The 24,637-nt window shown below is 38.5% G+C and overlaps 1 pseudogene; it reads right to left on the bottom strand.

The window, feature by feature from the left end:
• Positions 1 to 16,494: 16,494 nt before the first annotated feature.
• LOC105636106 (receptor-like protein 7) lies at positions 16,495 to 24,224 on the bottom strand (annotated as a pseudogene).
• Between the last annotated feature and the right edge of the window lie 413 nt (positions 24,225 to 24,637).

Here is a 24,637-nt window from a genome sequence, read left to right on the forward strand (position 1 = left end):
TTATGATTCAAGGAAGCTTTTAACAAAATTATACTTAAAATGAATTAAAAACAAATCAAAGTGATAAAATTTACTAAAATTCTAATTAAAAACTATACTAAAAATACTATAAAATTGACACCTATCAATGTCCAAAGGGTTAAAATGTGTAGATCCTCTATCTCCTTTTCTTTTTCTCATGGTGGCTGAACGTCTAAACATCCTATTGAGAAATGCAATGGTTGTTGGTCTAATATCAGGGGGTTAAGGTGGGGGAGGGTGAAGTTATAATATCTCATCTACAATTCGCAGATGATTCGGTTATATTTAATGACGTTGAGGAAGAGCAAATTCGCAATTTAAGAAGAATTTTAGTGTGTTTTTAGTTTCTGTCGGGTCTTTGTTCAGTAAAAGTAGACTATTTGGGGTAAATCTTTCTAAAGAAGAATTTATTAATTTTGATTCAATATTAGAATGTGATGCCAAACAAATTTCCCTCTTTGTTTCTTGGCATTCCCATTATCAGCAGTCCAAGAAAGATTGTTACATGGTCTATGGTGATTCAGAAATTTGAAAAAAGGTTATCTTTGTGGAAGGCTAGAAACTTCTCCTTTAGGGGTAAGATTGCATTGATCAAGTCTGTTTTAGCTTTTGTGCCTCTTTACTACATGTCTGTGTTTAAAGCTCCTTCAGTAGTAATCAAGAAAATAGAGACAATTTAGAGGAGGTTCTTGTGGGGTAAGGGATGAATAATGAAAGACCGGTAAATTGGGTTGCTTTGAAAAACATTTGTAGGAACAAAAAATTGGGGGCTATGGTGTCCCTAATTTCAGATAGAAAAACATAGTTCTTTTAGGTAGGTGGTGTGGAGGTTTAAGGCTGAGAGTGGCTTTCTTTGGAAAAAAAATTCTAATCTCAAAATATAATAATGAGGGTATGCTGAATGTTGACATGGATAATGAGTTTTGAAAAAAGTTATCTACTATGTGGAAAGATATTATGGAGGTAAGGGTTTCTTCCCCCCCCTTTTTTAAAGGGGGTTTTAGATGGATGTTAGGAGATGGGTATTTGATTAAATTTTGGATGGGCTTATGGGTTGAAGATGTGGCGCTGTCTTCTTTGTTTCCCAGGTTATTGGAGTCGATGTTCCTTTTCGAAGGGTAGAGTCAAAGTATAGTGTCGAACAAATATATGTAAATATTGAGTTCTATGGTGGTGAACTAAATGGAGTCAATTATAGTGATCCTACTACTATGAAAAATATGGTACATGTGCTAAATTGGGTGAAAATTTTTGAATTAGATAATGCTACTTTGAAATCTGATGGTGTCTTTTGCAGCAGTCCAAGAGGTTGGTTTACTTTTGGCTATGCTTCGTTTGCTCTTCTTTTTCTTTAAACAGATTTGGCACGGTGCTCGAAATTTGTTCAGAGATGTTTTTGTTGGTATTGATCTAGATTTAGATGCTCTAGATAAGTTAAAAATAAAAGAGTAATAGTTTGTGAGTGGATATTTTTAAAATAGTAAATGAGTGTGGAGTATAGAGTGGCTGCGAGAATTGAGGAGCTAGTATTGAGATCAACTTTTCAAGAGGCTAGAAAATTTGTGTGTTTTGCCCAATAATGAAGATAGATTAGTCTAGTCTTTTTGTAAACAAGGTAAATTCTCAGTCAAGAATTTATCATGTTTATTGAAAGAGGCTGAGTTGGAGGTGGATAGAGTTCCTTATAATCTAAAATTGGTGTGATCACTGTGAATACTCAAATTTTGAGGCTAAAAAAAAGCCAGTTTTCCCGGCCGCGGCGGTGGCGGCCGCCCTTAAAGGCGGTGGTAGCCGCTATCGCCACTTGCGGCAGCCGCCGGCGACAGCGGCTGCAATCGCCTGTGAATACCCATTTTTTGAGGCTCAAAGAGCCAGGTTTCCCGGACTGCAAACAGTCCGGCCGGACCGGAGGCCATTCGAAAAATTCACCGGAAGTATGCCAATATGGTACTTGAAATGTCCGGAAAATTACGAGGAGCACGGAACTGGTCCCGGAATATTTTTTGGAGGTCCGGAACTCCTGGAAAAACCTCCGAAAGAAAAGAATATAGTAGAACCACCGAGCTCTAGCGATTCGGCCGCCGGAGCCGCCGGGATCAGGCGGCCAGTCCGGCGGCTCAGCCGCCGAGCTCCGGCGGCTCGGCCGCCGAAATAGTCCGTTTTTGCTTATAAATAGTGGCCCCGGCACTCATTTCAAGGTACTTAGTGTGTGTTGACGGACGCTCCTTCTCCCCCTACGCTTCTTGCGATTCTTTTACTGCTTTTTCTGCATTTTTAATTTAGTTTTTATTGCTTTCTTGTTGTGATACTTAGTCACTTAAATTAAATTAATTTTAATTAATATTCCCCAAACGAGGAGCTTAATCTGGAGCTAAGAAGTGGCCGAAGACTGACCCAGGTAATAATTAAACCCTGTCTATTTAATTTTAGCACTTCATGCATATTTCTCTTCTACTCCTAAATTCTACAACTGCATAAATGCATTCACGTCATGAATTTGACAAATAAATTGCCTCAATTAATTAAGTTCAGGCTAAGATACCCGGTTAATCAATAATCGTGGTATTCATGCCAAACTCCGACAATATCGGCTAAAAAGACCTAGTTAATTAATAACTATGGTCAATTGCCTTTATTTCGAACAGTCCGGCTTAAGGCCAATTAATCAATAATTGTGGCTAAAAAGCCTTAATCAATCACGTTTTTGGTAACAAATTGCCTACAATTAAATCAATCACATTTTGGCAACAAATTGCCCACGGTTCAATCAATTTTTAGCAAACAAATTGCCTATAAATTAGATTAACCACTTTTTAGCGACAAATCGCTTAAATAAAAAAGCTTTGGCAAAATGCCTTAGAACTAATCAATCTTTTAGCTAAAAGCCTTCAAACAATCATTTTGGCGATAATCGCCCAAATCAATCAAACTTTTGGCAACAAATTGCCTAAATCAAGCTTTTGGCTAGAAGCCTTCAAATACCAACTTTTGGCACAAATGCCTTAATCACTTTGGCGATAAATCGCCTAACCTTTTTTTGGCAATAAATTGCCTAAATCAACACATTTTGGCTAAAAGCCTTCAAATACCGACTTTTGGCACAAATGCCTTAATCATTTTGGGCGACAATCGCCCAACAAAACATCTTTTGGCAATAATAAGCCCAAACATCAATTTTTGGCAAACTAATTGCCTAAACCAATCCTTTTGGCTAAAAGCCATTAAAATCAACATTTTTGGCATCAAATGCCTAAAATCAAATCAATCAATCCTTTGGCAAAATGCCAAAACAAAATGCATAAAGCATACACACACTCATGCATAAAGCATACCCATTCAAAGCCCTTTAAAAAAGGCCTATCGAACTACGTTGACTTTGATCTTCCATTCAAACGGAAGTACGTAGGCACGTTCGGGATTTAACCCCGAGCGGCAAGTCGAAATCACATAAACTTTTTCATTGGTCCAAGTACTTCATCTTTCTTGCAAAGCATTCATTTTTTTGGTTAGTTTATCAGCATGACATAGTCTCGGGATCCACCTCGGGTTCGTAGACCATGCCTTAAACTTTGGGTTAATTAATCTAGTAACTAGGTTAATTAAAATTGGAGTCACTTAGGGTTTTTCCTAGTTTACCCGAAAATAATTAAACAAGGTGGCGACTCATACATTCACGTGCATTTCTTCCTTTAGTCACATGCATTCATATCCATGATGTTTTGGGGAGGGGTTCACAGTTTGGCGACGCTGCTGGGGAATCATGCAATCATTGTGCATGGAGAGGACTACAATTGTTGTGTAACTAACCTGCCCTTCTTTAGGGTATTATTTTACGATGCTTTGTTTTGCAGGGTACCTTGACACGAATCGAGTATTCTTTCTTTAAGAATACTTGATAAAGAAATGTGGACTCATGTGTACAAGTTAATTAAAACATGTTAAATTTGTTGATTTATTTGCACGATCGAGAATCTTTTTCTCCATTTCATAAAAAATGAATTTCAAATGAATTTCTTCTCTCTCTGTTCAAACTTCTGAGTCTGGATAGCAAGTAGCGCTGAGCGGCAGGTCTCTTTGATTATGTCGACGGACAGCCAAAGCGTCCTCCTTGTTACCGCAAACCACTCCTAATCCTTTTGGGGGTGGCCCATGAGTATGCGTACTGTTGGACCCACGCGAAACTCTTTGTTTCACATGTGGTTAGGTATATCCATGCTCAAGGTTCAAGGGTCCCTTTATAAGCCTATTCTCTATTTGTGTCATAGCCTATAGAACCTATCCTTTAGGACTGTATGCACCCAATGATCTGAATCATATCATAAAATGAATTATGTTGTGATGTTGTACGCATTCATGCATTCATCCCATGTTTCACAAAAAAAAACATTCCATTTTAAAGCTGGGAAACCACATTTTGGTCCCTAAGACCTGGAAAATTACATTTTGGTCTTTAGGCCCAAAAATTCCCAATTTGGCCACAGAGGCCCAAAAATTCCCAATTTAGCCCCAAAGGCCCAAAAAATTCCCATTTCGGCCACTAAGGCCCAGAAGTTCACATTTTGGCCACAGAGGCCCAGAAGTTCACATCTTGGCCCCGAAGGCCCAAAAATTCTCAAGTTGGCCCCTAAGGCCCAAAAATTTCCAATTTGGCCCCAGAGGCCCAAAAATTCTCAATTTGGCCCCGAAGGCCCAAAAACTCTCGATTTGGCCCCAAAGGCCCAAAAATGCCCATTTTGGCCACAAAGGCCCAAAAGTTCACATTTTGGCCCCTAAGGCCCAACAAAAAATCTTCTTTGAGAACTTAGGGCCTTTCGAAAAGTCAAGGTGTCCAGCCCTAAGCACTCTACTTTACATATCACATCCCATTGGGTCCTATCCTAGGTGTCCTAGCATACCAACATTACCCTACATTGTTTGGTCACACCCCCCCCCTCATCACAAGGGTCAAGTCCAAATACTTTACCTATACACTACCCTACCTCACACTATCTCACATACCCTATGAAAACACCTTATATAGGATAGTCTAATCGTTTTTGACTATGTCCTTTCACAGGTACCCACTGTTCGCACATCAGTGCCAATCACACCTACACTACCATCCCCAACATCACCAGCTACACCAGCTTCACCTACAACTCCAACAACCCCACCTGCATCAATGGCATCAATCTCTGACATCCAAAATCTCATAGAACAACTGGAGGCCAGAATGGAGGCCAGAATGAATGAGGCATTGGCTGCCCAGAGGACTGCCCTAATAGCTGAACTAGGTGGTGGTAATGGAAATGGGGCTTCAGCTGGGGGAAGTGGACCTGCTACCTCCAATCAGGGACCTACTGCTGAACCGACAAACCCTGCCCTTAACCTGGATGACATGCCCTCCAGAACTGCTTCTGAGCTGGAAGCTCAGAAAATGAGACAGAAGCTGAAATTGTTGGAAAGGTCTATTACTGCCCTCAAGACACACAAGGAAGTGGTGGACATGGACTCCTTGTCCTTGTTCCCCGAAGCAAGATTACCTACAAAATTCAAGATGCCTAACATGGACAAGTTTGACGGAACCATTTGTCCCAAAACGCACCTGAAAATGTATGTGGGTGCCCTCAACCCGTTTGGCCTGAACAGCGAGCTCCTTGCTCAGTTGTTTCAGCAATCTTTGACTGGTGTTGCATTAAGATGGTTTGTAAGCTTAGATCGTTCCAAAATGAAGAATTGGTAGGACATATGCAATGCTTTCAACACGCAATACCATTATAATATCGAAGTGGATGTTACCCGGAGGGAGCTGGAAACCACTAAACAAAAGAACAATGAGCCCTTCTCCTCGTTCCTTTCGAGGTGGAGAGCCAAAGCTGCTCAAATGATCAACCGACCCTCTGAACAGGAACAAGTTGACATAATAATCAAGAATTTACTGCCTGTCTACCAGTCATAGCTTCAAACACAGTACTTGCCTACGTTCCAATCGCTCATTGCGACTGCAACTAAGGTGGAAGACTTAATCCAGTTGGGTCAACTCAAAAAAGACTCATACTAGAAGCAGAATCATGCTGGACTTTGAAAAACCGTCTACAAGACCTGGTTGACAATGGGTCCATCATCCCTAAGAGCAAGCTGAACATCAACCAATCCCTTGCCTAACCATGGGATTAATGAAAAAAAATTTTTGCTGAACAAGAATCGTTCGATCCTTTCGAACTTTTCTTAAAAATGAATGAAGTTTGTGTCTGAGAAGGTTGAGATCAAGCCTCCAAAAGAACAAAGGAATTGTTCAAGACCAACAATATGTCTGATCGATTGAAGCATCGAGAAGAACAAAGTCACTACAGTCAATCCAATCCTAGTCCATCACAGTCCACCTAGAGTCTATCTTTTAGGGTCTAGTTTTTTTGCTTTTCATTTTCATTTCCATTCAAGTTTTCATTCAATTCAAATTTGTAAATCTAAGTGTCTTTTGTACACAAATTTTGTCTTATCAATAAAAAGGGATCAGTTTACGCTACAATCATGTTTATACTCTTTCCCTATCCTTTCCTATGAAAGCACAAAAAAAAATCGAAAAAATAATAAAAAATTGAAAAAAAATGATGACAAAGAAAAGATAATAAAAATTGGCAAAGAAAAATGCATTCATTTGCTCTGCATCAATCAAAGCTAGGGGCATCCTAAGAAGCACCATCAAAGGGGAAGTTTTGAAGGGTAATCATGGAAAGGATCCAGCAAAGGGTACGCAAGACTTCAAACAGTACCGAGGCAAAGCCGATTGAAGGGGTTAGGGCCAGAATGGTTTCTCTGAAAACCTAGGAATGGAAGATGCTCCGACAGAGAGGTGTCTGAATTTTGAGCTTAAAAGCGACAGAATAAAGAAGTTATGTTTGGAATTGGGTTGGGTCTGCACGAAGTCGCAATGTTATCCATACACTACTCAAGTCATCTAAGAATCAAGTTGCCTCGAAATTCTTTATGGAGAGGCTGCTTCTAAGCAAGCAAAAGGAAAAATGGGACAAAAGGAACCCCTGGTCAAAAGGAAGCAAACAAGCAAAAGAAGAAATGGGTCAAAAGGAACAGGAAATCAAGTTGTCAGAAACGGGTCAACTGCAAGCTCTCCATTAAATTCAAGCCCATCAAGGGTAGATGATAAATCATTTCAGCCATAAGGACAAAGACCAAGCGGCTGCTCACATTTTGAAAAAGCAAGTTAAAAGAAGCAGTCATTTCCACGAATTGGATGACAACAAACACCTTGAAAATCAAGCGCCAAGCATGGCACAAGTACAAGTGTCCTTATAAACAAGGACCATTTCTCAAAACAAGGAAAAGGAAGAGTCTCCTCAAAATTCCTTATGGAGAGGAGAACCATTGAGGAAATAAGCTTCAAATTCAGAGGAAGATAAAGTTCAAGAAAAGGGATCAAGTCAACCTCAAGAATTCAAACATGGCGAAGCCACAAACTCAAAGCATAAAAGCTTCTTCAACACTTAAGCCACTCAAGTTACCACCACAATGTGGGTATTCAAAACTCTTTGTGATGAATACAAGTCATATTTCAGTCAACTAGTGGTAAAACCACTACAACAACAAAGTCAGATTCGCCTAGGGTCATCACTATCATACGAGCTCGAGTCAATAAGTTGATTCAACATCATCAAAGTCGGGAATGAATCCCATAAAGGCATCAAGTCGGGAAGGAATCCCGCAAAGACATCAAGCCGGGAAGGAATCCCGCAAAGACATCAAGCCGGGAAGGAATCCCGCGAAGAAATCAAGTCAGAAATGAATGTTGCATCAACATCAAGTCGGGAAAGAATCCCGCAAAGACATCCAGTCGGGAGGGAATCCCGCAAAGACATCAAGCCGGGAAGGAATCCTGTGAAGAAATCAAGTCAGAAATGAATTCTGCATCAACATCCAGTCGGGAAGGAATCCCGCAAAGACATCAAGCCGGGAAGGAATCCCGCGAAGAAATTAAGTCAGAAATGAATTCTGCATCAACATCAAGCCGGGAAGGAATCCCGCAAAGACATCCAGTCGGGAAGGAATCCCGAAGAAATCAAATCGGAAATGAATTCCACAATCAGCATTAAGTCGGAATTGAATTTTGCTCCAACAGCAAGTCGGAAATAAATTTCACACCAAGACGGAAAGGAATTCCGCACTAACAGCAAGTCGGAGATGAATTTCGCACCAGCCGAGCACAAAGTTCGCATCCCCGAAGGAACTACGAAAGACCTGATTCTCCCCATCCCCCGAAGAGTTCTTGGAGATACGTAGGCAGCCACAAAGGCGCGGTCACAAACATAAGTTTGCATCATAAATAGCATTTTCTCTTTGCCAATATAAAAAATAAAAAAAAATAAAAAAAAGAGAAGAAAAGAAAAATAAAAGCTAGAGTCGAAAATCCGAAAGGACGGCTTCAGGCAAGAATTGAGCCCACTAGGCCGAAAACCCGAAAGGGCGGTCTAGGCAAAAGTCGGGCAAAGAGCCTGCTAGAGTCGAAAACCCGAAAGGGCGGCTACACGCAAAAGTTAAGGCAAAAAAAATAAAAAATAAAAAGTGCTTTCATGAATTCTTTTAGAGAGTCCATTTTTTGTAGGATAAACAGCAAAGTATGTCCTTTTAAAAAAAAATCCCTTTCAAAGGTCTCCTCGGGAGTTCCTTTGAGTCAAAATTCACTATAAGAAAAATTTGAGTCTCTAAATCGAGTCTCCAGTGAGTCTCTAAAATCAAGTCTCCATCACCAGTGGTCATTCCACAACGAGTCACAAAGATCGAGTCATTCTCAAAAGTTCGTTTTGAAAGTGTCACTCTTTGAGTCATTCCTCGAAAAAAAGAGAGAGAGGAAAATGTCAATTCAATCCCCGGGATTTCCAAACAACCCTGAAAAAAATGTCAAACATAATCATTGAGAGATAATTCTTTAATACCTTGTCTCCACTCGGACCATCGTTTCTTTGATTCTTTCAGACGAACGATGTCATCCACATTGTCCGTTTCCTCGAGTCATATAAGTGGCTTTGTTCTCTTTGATTCCTCAATCGATTGGACAAGTACAATACCAATGTCTTGAAGTATTCCATAGTCAGCACCATTTTGGGGGCAAGAAGTGATAAGAACCTTCACCATTCTCCCATCACAGAAGTAATCACGGAATTTTTAGTCTTTCATTAAGAAGAAATTCTATGTCAGCTAATAAGGGCATCAACTCTCTCAAGCAGGGGGCAAAATCCTCCAATTCTGATTCAGGGGCAAGTGTTAAAAAAAAAAAAACATACACAACCCAGGGTAGAACCCAACCATCGTCAATCTCTTTTACACAAACCCAGGGTAGAACCCGGTTAATGGTTAACCTTTTGTTTTACATAAAACCTAGGGTGAAACCCTAACCAATAACCAACCATTTTTCGTCCAAAACCAAGCCATTTGATCATTTCGACTTTAGGTGGACCCATGGTTCTCAAAGAAAAAAAATAAAACAAATCTCTTTTCAAGCCCTCATTAAGAGGCAAAACATCTTTTCAAGTCCTCTAAGAGGCAAAATCTCTTTTCGAGCCCTCATTAAGAGGCAAAACATCTTTCCAAGTCCTCATTAAGAGGCAAAACATCTTTTCAAGTCCTCTAAGAGGCAAAATCTCTTTTCAAGCCCTCATTAAGAGGCAAAACATCTTTTCAAGTCCTCTAAGAGGCAAAATCTCTTTTCAAGCCCTCATTAAAAGGCAAAACATCTTTTCAAGTCCTCTAAGAGGCAAAACTTCTTTTTAAGTCCTTAAAGAGGCAAAAACATCTTTAAGTTACAAACATAAATCCATGCATTTGATCATTTCATTTCAAAGAAAAAACCACGGCGGGGTTTCCTCCTCTGCCCATCCTCAAAATTTGCTCCTTCAGACAACCACTGGCTCTCATAAATCATTTTTATGATAGCCAGTGGGGGGCAACTGTGAATACTCAAATTTTGAGGCTAAAAAAAAGCCAGTTTTTCCGGCCGTGACGGTGGTGGCCGCCCTTAAAGGCACAAAGGCAGGGGCCCGGCCGCCGAAACAGTCCGTTTTTGCCTATAAATAATGGCCCCGGTACTCATTTCAAGGTACTCAGGCTGTGTTGACGGACACTCCTTCTCCCCTACGCTCCTTGCGATTCTTTTACTGCTTTTTCTGCATTTTTAATTTAGTTTTTATTGCTTTCTTGTTGTGATACTTGGTCACTTAAATTAAATTAATTTTAATCAATATTCCCCAAACGAGGAGCTTAATCTGGAGCTAAGAAGTGACCGACGACTGACCCAGGTAATAATTAAACTCTGTCTATTTAATTTTAGCACTTCATGCATATTTCTCTTCTACTCCTAAATTCTACAACTGCATAAATGCATTCACGTCATGAATTTGATAAATAAATTGCCTCAATTAATTAAGTTCAGGCTAAGATACCCGGTTAATTAATAATCATGGTATTCATGCCAAACTCCGACAATATCGGCTAAAAAGACCTAGTTAATTAATAACTACGGTTAATTGCCTTTATTTCGAACAGTCCGGCTTAAGTCCAATTAATCAATAATTGTGGCTAAAAAGCCTTAATCAATCACGTTTTTGGCAACAAATTGCCTACAATTAAATCAATCACATTTTGGCAACAAATTGCCCACGGTTCAATCAATTTTTAGCAAACAAATTGCCTATAAATTAGATTAACCACTTTTTAGCGACAAATCGTTTAAATCAAAAAGCTTTGGCAAAATGCCTTAGAACTAATCAATCTTTTGGCTAAAAGCCTTCAAACAAGCATTTTGGCGACAATCGCCCAAATCAATCAAACTTTTGGCAACAAATTGCCTAAATCAAGCTTTTGGCTAGAAGCCTTCAAATACCAACTTTTGGCACAAATGCCTTAATCACTTTGGCAACAAATCGCCTAACCTTTTTTTGGCAATAAATTGCCTAAATCAACACATTTTGGCTAAAAGCCTTCAAATACCTACTTTTGGCACAAATGCCTTAATCATTTTGGGCGACAATCGCCCAACAAAACATCTTTTGGCAATAATAAGCCCAAACATCAATTTTTGGCAAACTAATTGCCTAAACCAATCCTTTTGGCTAAAAGCCATTAAAATCAACATTTTTGGCATCAAATGCCTAAAATCAAATCAATCAATCCTTTGGCAAAATGCCAAAACAAAATGCATAAAGCATACACACACTCATGCATAAAGCATACCCATTCAAAGCCCTTTAAAAAAGGCCTATCGAACTACGTTGACTTTGATCTTCCATTCAAATGGAAGTACGTAGGCACGTTCGGGATTTAACCCCGAGCGGCAAGTCGAAATCACATAAACTTTTTCATTGGTCCAAGTACTTCATCTTCCTTGCAAAGCATTCATTTTTTTGGTTAGTTCATCAGCATGACATAGTCTCGGGATCCACCTCGGGTTCGTAGACCATGCCTTAAACTTTGGGTTAATTAATCTAGTAACTAGGTTAATTAAAATTGGAGTCACTTAGGGTTTTTCCTAGTTTACCCGAAAATAATTAAACAAGGTGGCGACTCATCCATTCACGTGCATTTATTCCTTTAGTCACATGCATTCATATCCATGATGTTTTGGAGAGGGGTTCACAATCACCTATTATTCCAACAAAAGTTTCCTTTTTTATTTGGAGAGCTATGATTAATAGAATCCCATGTAGAAATAATCTCCTCAGCCGGCTTATTTTATCAATTTCTCTAGACTGTTGTTGCCCTCTTTGCGCTTCTGAGATTAAGTCTGCTATTCATCTCATTCTGCTGTTTCCTTTTGCTAGAAAGATTTGGGAGGGTGTATTGAGATGGTGGAATGTGAACTGGGCACTGCCTAGTTCCTTGATAGACTTGAGTTGACAATGGCAAAGTATCTTAAAAATAAAAGGTACATCTCTTTCCTGGAATTCATTAATGGGTGTTGCTTCCATGGTCGTTATGGTTGGTAAGAAGTAAAGTGATTTTCAATAGTGAGATTAAGAGGACGGAAAAGTGGTGGATTTGATTAAAGTTAGATGTTTTGAATTATTAAAAGCGAAAGATGAGATTGGATCCTTTAATCTCAGTGATTGGTTTGCTTTTCCAGTAGAGGTCTATAAGTCAGGTTGTGCAGTTGGTACAAAGTCGTCGGTTTCTATTAAGGAGGCTTTTTGGATCAATCCAGCAGTAGTTTGGATGAAGTTCAACATTGATGGTTCTTCTCTAGGAAAGTTAGGCCCTGCAAGTGTTGGTGGTGTTTTGAGAGATAGTTCAGGTTATGTGAAATTCATTTTTTTTCATGCGTTGGGATTATTTAATCTAGTGAAGCTGAAATTCTCACTAATTTTGCAGCCATTGAGTTTTATTGAGAATCGCTTTTAAGCTTTGTCCATTGATTGTGGAATCTGATTTCAAAAATGTGTTATGTTGGATTTTACAAAAGCATGATAGACCTTGGAGATTATGGGAAAAATTTAATAGTTTTGATTGTATTGTGAATCAACTTAAGAAGGTTCAATTTATTTTTGTCCATAGGAATGGGAATTGCTTTGTTAACAGTCTAGCGAAAAAAGGAGTGACTGCTACGTCTCTGTTCCTAGCGTGGTGTAGAAATTAAAGGAAAGACTATGTTTTATTTCTTTCAATTTGTGATAATATTTTCAACCTCTACTCCACTATATATATACAAAAATTGTTCCAATATAGGAAGTAATCTAAATAGGAATATCCCTAAACTAGGAAACATAATCTTTACACTAATTAGGAATAAACCTAAACTAGGAAACACAATATTTACTTTAATCACAAAGATTTCAACACTCCCCCTCAAGTTGGTGCATAGATATTACTCATGCCCAACTTGCAAACTAAAGGATGAAACAACTTGCTATGCAAACCCTTTGTGAAAACATCAGCTAGTTGCTCTTTTGAAGCTATATAGGAGACGCTTATAACACCTTCAACTATCTTCTCTTTTATAAAGTGACGATCAATCTCTATGTGCTTAGTTCCATCATGCTGGACTGGATTGTTCATAATACTGATGGCTGCTTTACTATCACAAAACAAAGATATATTTGTTGTTTCAACCAACTTTAACTCTTCCATTAATCTGCACAACCATAGAAGTTCACAAATTCCCTGTGCCATAGCTCTATACTCAGCTTCTGCACTGGACCTTGCAACAATAGCCTGCTTCTTGCTTCTCCATGTGACCAGGTTTCCTCCAATAAAAACACGATAACCTGAGGTTGATCTCCTATCATCAAGGGAACCAGCCCAATCTGCATCTGTATAGCCTGTTATTGTTAAATGGCCATGTTTAGAAAATAAAAGTCCCCTACCTGGAGCTGATTTTAAATATCTCAGAATCTGATGCACTGCTTCTAAATGAGACTCCCGAGGGTCATGCATGTACTAACTCACTAAACTTACAGCATAGGCAATATCTGATCTAGTATGGGCAAGATAAATCAACCTCCCAACCAATCTCTGATACCTGTCAATGTCAACTGAACTTCCCACTCCAGTTTGAAGCTTATGATTAGCTTCAATAGGTGATTCTGCAGGTTTACATCCCAACATACCAGTTTCTTTAAGGAGATCAAGGATATACTTTCTCTGAGAAATAAAAATCCCTTTTTCTGACCTAGCAACTTCTATCCCAAGGAAATATCTCAACTTTCCGAAATCCTTAATCTCAAACTCCCTAGCTAACAAATTTCTCAAGTGAATCATTTCTTCTTCATTATTTCCAGTCATCATTATATCATCAACATAGACAATAAGCAACGTGATCTTACCTTCATAATGTTTAATGAATAAAGTATGATCAGCATCGCTCTGAATATACCTAAAGGAAAGCATAGCTTTGCTAAATCTTTCAAACCATGCTCTTGGTGATTGTTTTAGCCCATATAATGACTTCTTCAGCTTGCAAACTTTTCCTCTAGTTTTGTCATCATCAAATCCAGGAGGAATCTCCATATACACCTCTTCTTTCAAATCACCATGTAGAAAAGCATTTTTAACATCAAATTGATGTAACTCCTAGTGAAGATTGACTGCACAAGACAAAAAAATTCTGATTGTGTTCATCTTGGCTACAGGGGCAAATGTTTCCTGATAATCAACACCAGAGGTCTGGCTGAATCCTCTGGCTACCAATCTAGCCTTGTACCTCTCAATTGAACCACCTGCCCTATGTTTAACTGTGAACACCTATTTACATCCAACTGGCTTCTTTCCTGGTGGAGGAGTTACAAGATCCCATGTCTCATTTTTTGCAAAAGCTTTCATCTCCTCAACCATTGCAGCCTTCCATTTTGAATACTGTAATGCCTCTTGCCAATCCTGCAGTATAGAAACAGAAGAAACAGACAAAAAAAGGCTCTATAGGAAGGGGACAGAGCATTGTAGGAGATGAAATGGGAGATGGGATGTTTAGTGCATGTTCTAACTCCTTTTCTAAGAGCAATAGGGATATCAAGGTCATTATCAGAAGGACTGGAATCAAGATTAGGATCAGAATCAATAGGAATTAAAGAAGACTCACCAAGTTCTTGCTCTTCTGTATCTTCAGGGACCGAAATTGGAGAGGACGGTTGATCAGAGGTCTCATGCTCCATGGTTGTATCTGTATTAGTCAGCCGTGTGTAGGTTTTCAAATCAGGTCTATCCAATCTTTCTAGAGATTTGGGTGGTTGCTCTCTTTTACTATCTATATCTACAGGAATCTTCCCCTAGAAAGAAATGTCATCCATCACCTCTTCCATCTGATATTTCTCCCCCTGAAGAGGTGATTGGGAAGAAAAATAAGATTCAAACTCCCGAAAGGTAACATCCATACTCACAAAGTATTTCCTGGAAGAAGGATGATAACACTTGTATCCTTTTTGAGTAGTAGAGTAACCAACAAACACACATTTCAAGGCTCTAGGATCTAATTTGCTAAGACCATTCTGATGAACAAAGCAAACACATCCAAAGACTTTAGGAGGTGCAATATAAGAGTTTTTTCCTTGAAGAACCTCTAATGGAGTTTTAAAATTCAAAGTATGAAGAGGCATACGATTGATAAGGTAAGCAGCAGTCAAAATAGCATCCCCCCAATATGGTTTGGGAAGATTCATAGTGAACATTAGGGACCTAGCTACTTCCAGTAAATGCCTATTTTTCCTTTCTGCTACTCCATTTTGAGCACTAGTATTGACACAACTAGTCTGATGGATAATACCATTAGAATCTAAATAGGTACGAAAATCTGCATTCATGTATTTAGTACCATTATCAGTTCTTAGGATTTTCACATGCGCATCAAACTGAGTACAAATCATTTTATGGAAATTTTCAATTTCATCAATAAACCCAAGTCAATCTAGTGCAACAATCAATAAAGGTCACAAACCATCTATAACCAGAAAGAGAGACAATTTTAGTAGGACCCCAAATATCAGAATGAACAGTAGCAAAAGGAATCAAATTTTTATTATTAATCGGAGAATAAGAATGCCTGGTGTGTTTGGCAAGTTCACAAGCATCACATACTAATGAATTAAAATCACATTTAGCAAACAAAGTGGGAAATAAATGTCCTAAAACAGAAACAGAGGGATGTCCTAATCTCCTATGCCATTGAATAACTTCATCGAAAGGATTTCTAGAAGTTCCTAACAAAGCTTGACTGGTACCCGAATTTGAAAAACGACAAACGTCATCCAACAGATGCAGTCCATCGCGCAAGCTACCACTGCTAATCATTCTCCCCGTGTTCAGTTCCTGAAATATACAATGAGTGGGGTAAAAAGTTACTTTGCAATTAAGTGCTTTTGTGATTAAGCTGACAGATAACAAATTAATAGGAAATCTGGGAACATGAAGAACATGGGAGAGTTTAATATTGGAAGTACAGTCAATAGAACCTGTGCTAGCAATTGGTACTAATGAGCCATCCGCAATGCGAATTTTGTCTGTGCCTTGATATTTAGAATATGTGAGGAAATGTTTTATAGAGCCTGTTGTATGTTTATTTGCTCCTGAATCTATAACCCAAGAGGGTTTTGCAATTTTTGCAAGAAAGGTAAGAAAAGCATTACCTGAATTAACAAAATTGGAGGCCGCAGTCTGAGTTGAGAACGAATCAAGCTGTGACAATAATCATTTCAGGGACTGAATCTCCTTATCAGAAAAGCTTCCAGCAGTAGATCGTTTCTCAAATAAAGCTCCACTATGAGATATGTGTGCCTGTGGTCTAGAAGAACTGACCCGCATTCCTCCACGCCCTTTAGTTGGGCATCCATGTAATTTCCAGCAGAACTCCTTGGTGTGCCTGTTCTTACCGCAATAGTCACAAAATAATTGATCTCTATCTGAAGAACTATTCTTTGCAGCCAGGATATGTTCTCTTACAGAATTAACAATCAACCATGCTTTGTCAATGGTAGATCTATGAACCATAGCGTTCCTCCTAGTCTACTCTTGCTGTACAAATGAGTATGCTTGTCGTAAGGATGGAAAAGGATCTCGTCCAAGAACTTGGACTCGAATCTGATCATACTTGTTATTCAGGCCAGCAAGAAAATCATGCACACGTTCTACTTCAATTAACTTCTGAACTTGAGTCGCATCATCAGTACATCTTGCTTGAAAGTCTTGATAATAATCTAGTTCCTGCCATAACCCACTAAGTTCCGCAAAATACTGAGCGATGGTCAGATCTCCTTGCTTGGTTTCATGAACTTTCTGTCGCAATTCATACCTCTGAGCATAGTTTCCAGTTTGTGAATACGTCTATGAAGCAGCATCCCATATCTTCTTAGCTGTATCAAGAAGCAAATATCCTCGGGAAATAGTTGGCTGCATAGAATTTATTAACCAAGACATAATAAGAGAATTCTTGGATTTCCATTTGTTAAAACCCGGATCTATCGAAACTGGTTTAGTCGCTCCACCATCAAGGTATCCTTGCAAACCTCTTGCTTCAATAAATAGTAAACAAGACCGAGACCAAGCCAGGTAGTTTGTTCCATCTAACTTCACTAGACTAATCTGAAGTGAGGAACTCTCTGAGTGAAAACTTATATCCACCTTCTTTCCGTCACCCATACTGTCAAATTAAAAAAAAAAATTGAAACAGAAGTGTGAAGAACCAGCAGTGGCAGAAAAACACCGAAAAAAATGGAAAAAAAATTCCAAACACAAAACTGGTGCCGAAGAACAATAGGGGAAAAAACGCCACAACAAGTCCAGCTCGTTGGAACAAGAAACGTCGACGGAGCTCGCCGGAAATAGCCGCACGCGCCGGTCCGTGAAGAATGGCGTGTGGTCGGACGGCGACGCGGCTTGGATGGAGGGCCGATCGGCGGTCCTTCTTCCTTCTGAGCTAGGCGGTGACGGCCAACTCCCACTCCTGGCGGCACTGTGTGTATCTCAGCCTTATTTCAAACTGAAACCGTTGCCGAAAAATTCATGGCAATGTCTCTGATACCATGTAGAAATTAAAGGAAAGACTATGTTTTATTTCTTTCAATTTGTGATGATATTTTCAACCTCTACTCCACTATATATATACAAAAATTGTTCCAATATAGGAAGTAATCTAAATAGGAATATCTCTAAACTAGAAAACATAATCTTTACACTAATTAGGAATAAACCTAAACTAGGAAACACAATATTTACTTTAATCACAAAGATTTCAACACGTGGATTTAATTTTGTTGCTCTTGCTGTAATTGTGATTGTGTGAACTGTATTGATGTTTTTGTTCTCTAGTCTTGTTCCTAAGTTTGAGTTTGCTGCCTTCTTGTGTGTTTTTGTCACTATTATTATGCTTCTCTTACCTTAGGAGAAGCTTCTATAGTTTTTGTTGTTGGCCTTGGATTTTCTTGTCAATCTGAGTTAGGGTGGGTGTAATGGGATAGCCTATTGGCTAGCGATTAGTTCTTAGATTGGTAAGTTTAATTTTCCTTTTCAATCCTTTAATAATAATTTTATTATTGCTGATAAAAAAAACATTTAGATACCTTAGGGTACCTATTAATCAAACATTTAAGTACCTAAAAATAACTTTTACAAGTTAAAAATTAAAAGTAATTAATCAAATCAAAAGCTCTTTGTTGTTATATTGCTAGTCATGGATTATTTTTCTGAAAGATATTATGGTACAAGATTATACATAACAATATTTGTTGCAATATAAGTAGACTACAGAGTCATACAATTATAAATTACTGCTATAAGCTCGTTGTAAAATTCATGCGAAAACCTTGTTAAAAAATTACTGCTACAACCTCATTGAAAAATATGGAAAACACAATATATCCTACAGACAACCCAAACACCAACCCGCATCCAAAACCAATCATAACAAATTTCCAATCAAATATGCTTGGAGAATCATCATCATCATCATCATCATCATCATCATTAGATATTGATGGAACTACATCTTTCTGGCATTTTTCAGAAAATGGAAATCCACAGAACCCCAAATTTCCAATATATGAATCATCACCAAATGTACCAAATTGTTTTCCTTGTGGAATGGTCCCTTCAAGTTGGTTATATGACAGGTTCAACTTTGTAAGAAAATTCAAGCTTGTTAATTATTCAGGAATGCTACCAATAAGCTTGTTTGATGATAGATCTAATGACTCAAGTTCCATCAAATTCCCTAGTGATGATGGGATTTGACCTGTAAGGCTGTATGTGAAAAATTAAGCACTACAAGCGAACTAAGATTCCCAATTACATCCACAACTGCTCCACCAAAACGATTGCTTGACAAGTCTATTGCTGTAAAAATAGTTAGGATTCTTTCAATTGGAAGATCTATCCCTTTCAATGTCACAACTACTGAATCCTAATAATAAATTTCTCCCATGTAGTTGGCTTTCTTATTAACTTTATCCGCTTTCTTCATAGATTACAAACTTGAGAAATATTTTGTTGGCAAATGACTAGAGAACTCATTGTATGAGATGTCAATGATTCTCAACTTAGGAAAAGGTGATATGTTCCCTTCAGGATAACCTATCAAGCCATGGAATCTGTTTGGTCGCAAAACAAAAACTTGCAGGTCTGGGAAAGTTGCTAGCCACTCAGGGAAACTTGCAGATCAAGAACTTGCAGCATTTTGCAGTTTGCTAAATTTCGGGGTAACTGTCCTTCCAACTAATTACCATTCAAGTTAAGATTTCGAAGCTTATTTCCCTCTGCAAATGTTCCCGGAATGGAGCCTTTGAAATTGTTCATCCCGAAATTCAACACAAACAATTCACTACTGAAGTTTCCCAAGCACTGTGGAATCATGCCACTCAAGCTATTATTGGACAAGTCAATAATTTGAAAGGTTGTGATATTGCAAAGTGAAGGTGAGATTTCCCCTGTCAGTTTATTATTTGAAACTAACAGGATGTACATTGAAGGAGGTAGAAGAGGAAGAGGTTGTTGAAGTAATTAAAATTGAGGCCAAGAAATTGTAAATTGCTTGGGAGTTACCTTACTTTTGTCAATAAGTTGTGAGATAGGTTTAGATATAGTAAGTATTGCATTCCCTTACCTGAAACCCATTTTGGAAGTTCGCCTTGAATCCAATTATTAGAAAGAAACAAATTTCCCAATTGATTTTGAGTCTTTAAGAATTCTGGGAACTCACTTATATTGCAAGAAGACAATGCAAGTCTGTAAAACCGAGGCAACATACTTGAGTTGCTGCTGTTATTAATACTGCTAGTGATGACAGAAAAATGGTTGTTCGAAAGATCAAGACCCCATAGATTTTTCAGCTTGGAGAACATATTCAAGTTCACCACGCCACTTAAGTTATTTGACGGAAGATGAAGATTGGTAAGGTTCGTCAGTTCAAAGACTGATGGATGGATCGGACCATATATCTTATTGCTCTCCAAGACTATTTCTAGTAAAGATTTCGATCGGAATTCACCAAGTTGACCAGTGAGTTGATTAAAACTAAGGGAGAACCACACCAGTGATGGAAGACCATAAACACAAGATGGGATTATTCCACTAAGCAAGTTATAAGACAAGTACAACTTAATTAGCTTGGAAAATCCACACAATTGATTAGCTATACTACCCTCCAGATTATTTTACGACAAACCCAACCAGTAAAGTTTAGTGAGATTAAAGATAGACGATGGCAAGATACCAGTGAAGTTACTATTTGAAACAGATAAATGGTTGATGTCCTTAAGCTTTTCAAAAACATCCGAAATTTTCCCTGTCCAGTTGTTGTTTGAAAGATCCAACTTCACGAGTTGTTGGAGGCTACCAATAGAAGCTGGAATTGACCTTGTGAAATGACAGCCACTGAGCTCTAACACCAATAAAGAGCTTAGATTGCCAATTGAATCAGGCAATTCTCTAGAGAAACTCGTGGAGTTGAGGGTCAATGATTCCAGGGGACTAGTCCAATTTGACTTCGGTAAATGACGATACACATCATTATTTAACATTAGATTTAGAAACTGAAGGTTTGTTTGGTAGGCGAAAAATGGCTACCAGGAATTCTCCTTGCAATTTACATAAAACAAGACTGAGAGATGTTAAAGAGGAAGAAAGATTTGTCAACGAACTAAGGGCAACAGAGGACATGTCTATATAATCAAGAAAAACTTCTCTTACTTGACTTAGATTTTCAAGAATCATTTTCATGGTTGGTGTTTCAAGTGTTAAGGGTTCATTTTTGGACAAATCTAGTGAAACCAAATTGGACAAGTGAGAAATTTGAAATGGAACAGGACCAGAAAACCAAGTACTAGAAAGATTTAGAAAAGTCAATTTCTTAAAGCTACCAAATTCAGGTGGAATACTAGAGCGGTTAAAATCATTGAAAGCAAGGTTTAAGCTTTGGACATTTGAAAGACTAAAGAGGCTGCTGTTAGATGTTAAATCGCCATTAAGTGTTAGGCATCAGCTCTGATACCAGTTGTTAGGCATCAGTTCTGATACCACTCGTTGGGCCCTCACAAAGAATTAAGAGAAAATTAACGCAGCGGAAAAGTAGAAATAGGACACATAGAAATTTACGTGGTTCACCCTCAACTGTTTAGGGCTACGTCCATGGGAAAAACTCCGAATTATTCTTCCCTATTAAAAAATAGTAGGTACACAAAGAGAGTAATACAAAAATAGTGGCACTCAAAGTGTTTCCCAAAAACACCCCATAATAACTTCCTCACTATTTTTCTCTTCCCTAGTTTTAGGAAACCCTTCCTAAAACTAGATAACTCTCTCTCTGCAATTTTTTTTTCTTCTTTCTGCTGTGTATTTTGGTTGAGGCTTCGCTACCTCTATTTATAGGAGAGGTTACAAGAGAGCCGTGTATAAGTCATTCACGGCTCTCCATTTTTGTCAAAAAATTGCATGCCATTTTTTACTTTCCTTTATCTTCTTCCGCGGCCTTCTTTGACTGCCAAAAAGTTACTGTGCAAATTGCTGCATAAATTTACTGTGCAAATTGCTACATAGTCGCATTCTTTGACAATCTCCCACTTGAAAACTGATTTCAATCTGTCTTCACACATTAATCATGCGGTAGTCTTCTCTGGTCTGTTATTCTAGCAGGTCAACTGAAGTTGAGCACAACTTCAGTTTGTCAATGGTCACCACCTTTGTTAACATGTCAGCTGGATTCTTTGCCAAATGTATTGCACTCTGACTATCACTATACAAAACATTATTTTCCTGCATGAATCCCAACTCTGTCAACAAGCCTTGAAGCCATATCATCTCTTTGTTGGCTTCTGTCACTGCGACATACTCAGCTTCTATGGTGGATAGAGCTACAATCTTTTGTACCTGTGATATCCAACAATAGCTGTAGTACCAACAGTGAAAATATAACCTTTGGTGCTTCTTCGGTGATCAACGTTACCTCCATACTCCGCATCTACATAACCTTGTACTTTTAGTTCTCCTTTACCAAAGTACAAAACACTTCTTAGTAGTGCCTCGTAGATACCTCAAAATCCACTTTACTGCTTACCAATGAGTTTTCCCTGGATTTGACATATACCTGCTAAGAACTCCCACTGCATGGCTAATATCTGGTCTCGTACAGACTATCGCATACATTAAACTTTCTATGGCTGAAGCATAAGGAATTTTGGTCATGTCTTTTCTCTCTTCTTTCGTCTGAGGGGACTGGTACTTGGATAAGCGAAAATGGCTTGCTAAGGGTGTGCTGACTGGCTTAGCTTCGTTTATGTTGTATCTTTGCAATACACGATTGATGTACTCCGCCTGAGATAACTCTCTCTCTCTCTCTCTCTACAAATAGTGGCCCACTCTGCTCTGAGTCGCTGGCAACCGTGCTATGTCTGTTGTCCACCTCTGCAAACACCGGCCCACTCTGCTCTGAGTAGCTGGCAACTATGTTATGTCTGTCGTCCACCTCTGCAAACATTAGCCCACTCTGCTCTGAGTCGCTGGCAACTGTGTTAAGTCTGTCATCCACCTCTGCAAACACTGGCCCACTCTGCTCTGAGTCGCTGGCAACTGTGTTAAGTCTGTCGTCCACCTCTGCAAACACTGGCCCACTCTGCTCTGAGTCGCTGGCCACTGGACTTTCTGATATATCGTCCACCTCAGCAAACACTGGCCCACTCTTCTCTGAGTCGCTGGCCACTAGACTTTTTGAGATATCGTCCACCTCTGAAAACACTGCCCCACTCTGCTCTGAGTCGCTGGCAACTGATCTGCTTTCCCGCCATACAATCAGAACACTTGTCTATGTGAACTTCATCCAATCCAGGTAGTACGTTCTTTCTTGCCAGAGTTGTCATTCCTTTAGCTATCATAAATAAACCTTTTGTGAGCTTCTATTGGCCATTTCTGAAGGTGCTACAGAAACCTTCATCATCAAATCTGCCAACCGAGATTTGGACGCATGCTCGAAAGCCCATTCCTCATCAGTCTTGTCTTCCGATTTAGTTCAACTAAACACAGGCAAATACATTTTTATTACCATAAGAAGATATCTCATTTCTCCATATATGGTAATTTTTGCCATTTAGACTGATCATTTTGCTTGTCCATTTTGACTTGCGCAGAAAATCATCACCAACATAAACCGTATACACGACCAATAGTATGTGAATAGTGACCATCAATAGTAACAGTATACTCGAATAGTAACTGTATGCATGAATAATAACTATACGCGTGAATAGTACTATACATGAATAGTGCTGGACTTACTGAAACGGACTTAACACCAATAGTACGGTTCACCATCAACTTTGAGTTACTATTTCACTATTCATCACTAAGTCGATTCTGCAACATCTTTCCGAGCGGACAGCACCAATGGACTCGTCGTAATTTTCTCTTCATCGTGGTATATTTATTTTCAAAATATATCCATGGATCCAGTACCGCTATCTGATCGGCTAGACCTGCCGAAACCTTCGGCTCTGATACCAGTTATTAGGCATCAACTCTGATACCAGTTGTTAGGCATCAGTTCTGATACCACTCGTTGGGTCCTCTGTTTAGGGCTGCGTCCACGGGACAAACTCCGAATCATTCTTCCACTATTAAAAAATAATAGGTACACAAAGAGAGTAATACAAAAATAGTGGCACTCAAAGTGTTTTCCAAAAACACCCCATAATAACTTCCTCGCTATTTTTCTCTTCCCCAGTTCTAGGAAACCCTTCCTAAAACTAGATAACTCTCTCTCTACATTTTTTTTTCTTCTTTCTGCTGTGTATTTTGGTTGAGGCTTCCTAAAACTAATTCACACTATTTAGTTTCTTATTTCAATGACATAAAAATAAATTTTGGTATAACTCATTCATGGCTCTCCATTTTTGTCAAAACATTGCATGTCAAGTTTTACTTTTCTTTTTCTTCTTCCGCGGCCTTTTTGACTACCAAAAGTTACTGTGCAAATTGGCATAAATTTACTGTGCAAATTGCTGCACAGCCGCATTCTTTGACATTAAGACCACTGCAACTAAGGTCAAGGCCAATCACATGACCTGTGACATTATCACAAGTAACACCATCCCCAGAGCAACAATCTATCTCACTTCCCAAGAACCCATTTTTGGACGAGGAGGTTCGCAGTCTATTGAAGCGGAGGCATCATAGTAAAATTCTTGTTTAAGTTGGAGAAGAGCAGTGCTTTCATCTTTAAGGCATGATTGGGCAGAATAGGAAGAAATTGGTGAAGATAATGCTAATTGACAATGGAAATTCAATAGGACCAAGAAGATGATTTGATTTTTCCAATATGACGAATTCATCATTATTAATTTCTTATGAAAAGCTAGAGATTTGCGAAGATTTATTAAACAACCTTATATATATATATATATATATGGCAGCTAATAATCTGGTGGAGACTATCATGGACTTAACTAGTGGTGTGCATTAAAATATTTCAAACCGTTAAATGGATTTTCTTTTAAATGATTTGGTTTGATTTAAAATTTAGCAAATTTTAAAATAGTGTCATTTGATTTTTATTTAATGAAACCATTTAGTTAAAAAATTACAAAAGTTGCAATAATTTCTAATTTCTTAGATAGGAATATGTGATTTTTTTATAATGATTTCAGGGCAAGTTGATTTTTAATAATTA

The sequence above is a fragment of the Jatropha curcas genome, chromosome 7 (assembly GCF_041381405.1).
Source record: "Jatropha curcas cultivar XTBG-Jc1 chromosome 7, XTBG_Jcur_1.0, whole genome shotgun sequence".
Classification (NCBI taxonomy): Eukaryota; Viridiplantae; Streptophyta; class Magnoliopsida; order Malpighiales; family Euphorbiaceae; genus Jatropha; species Jatropha curcas.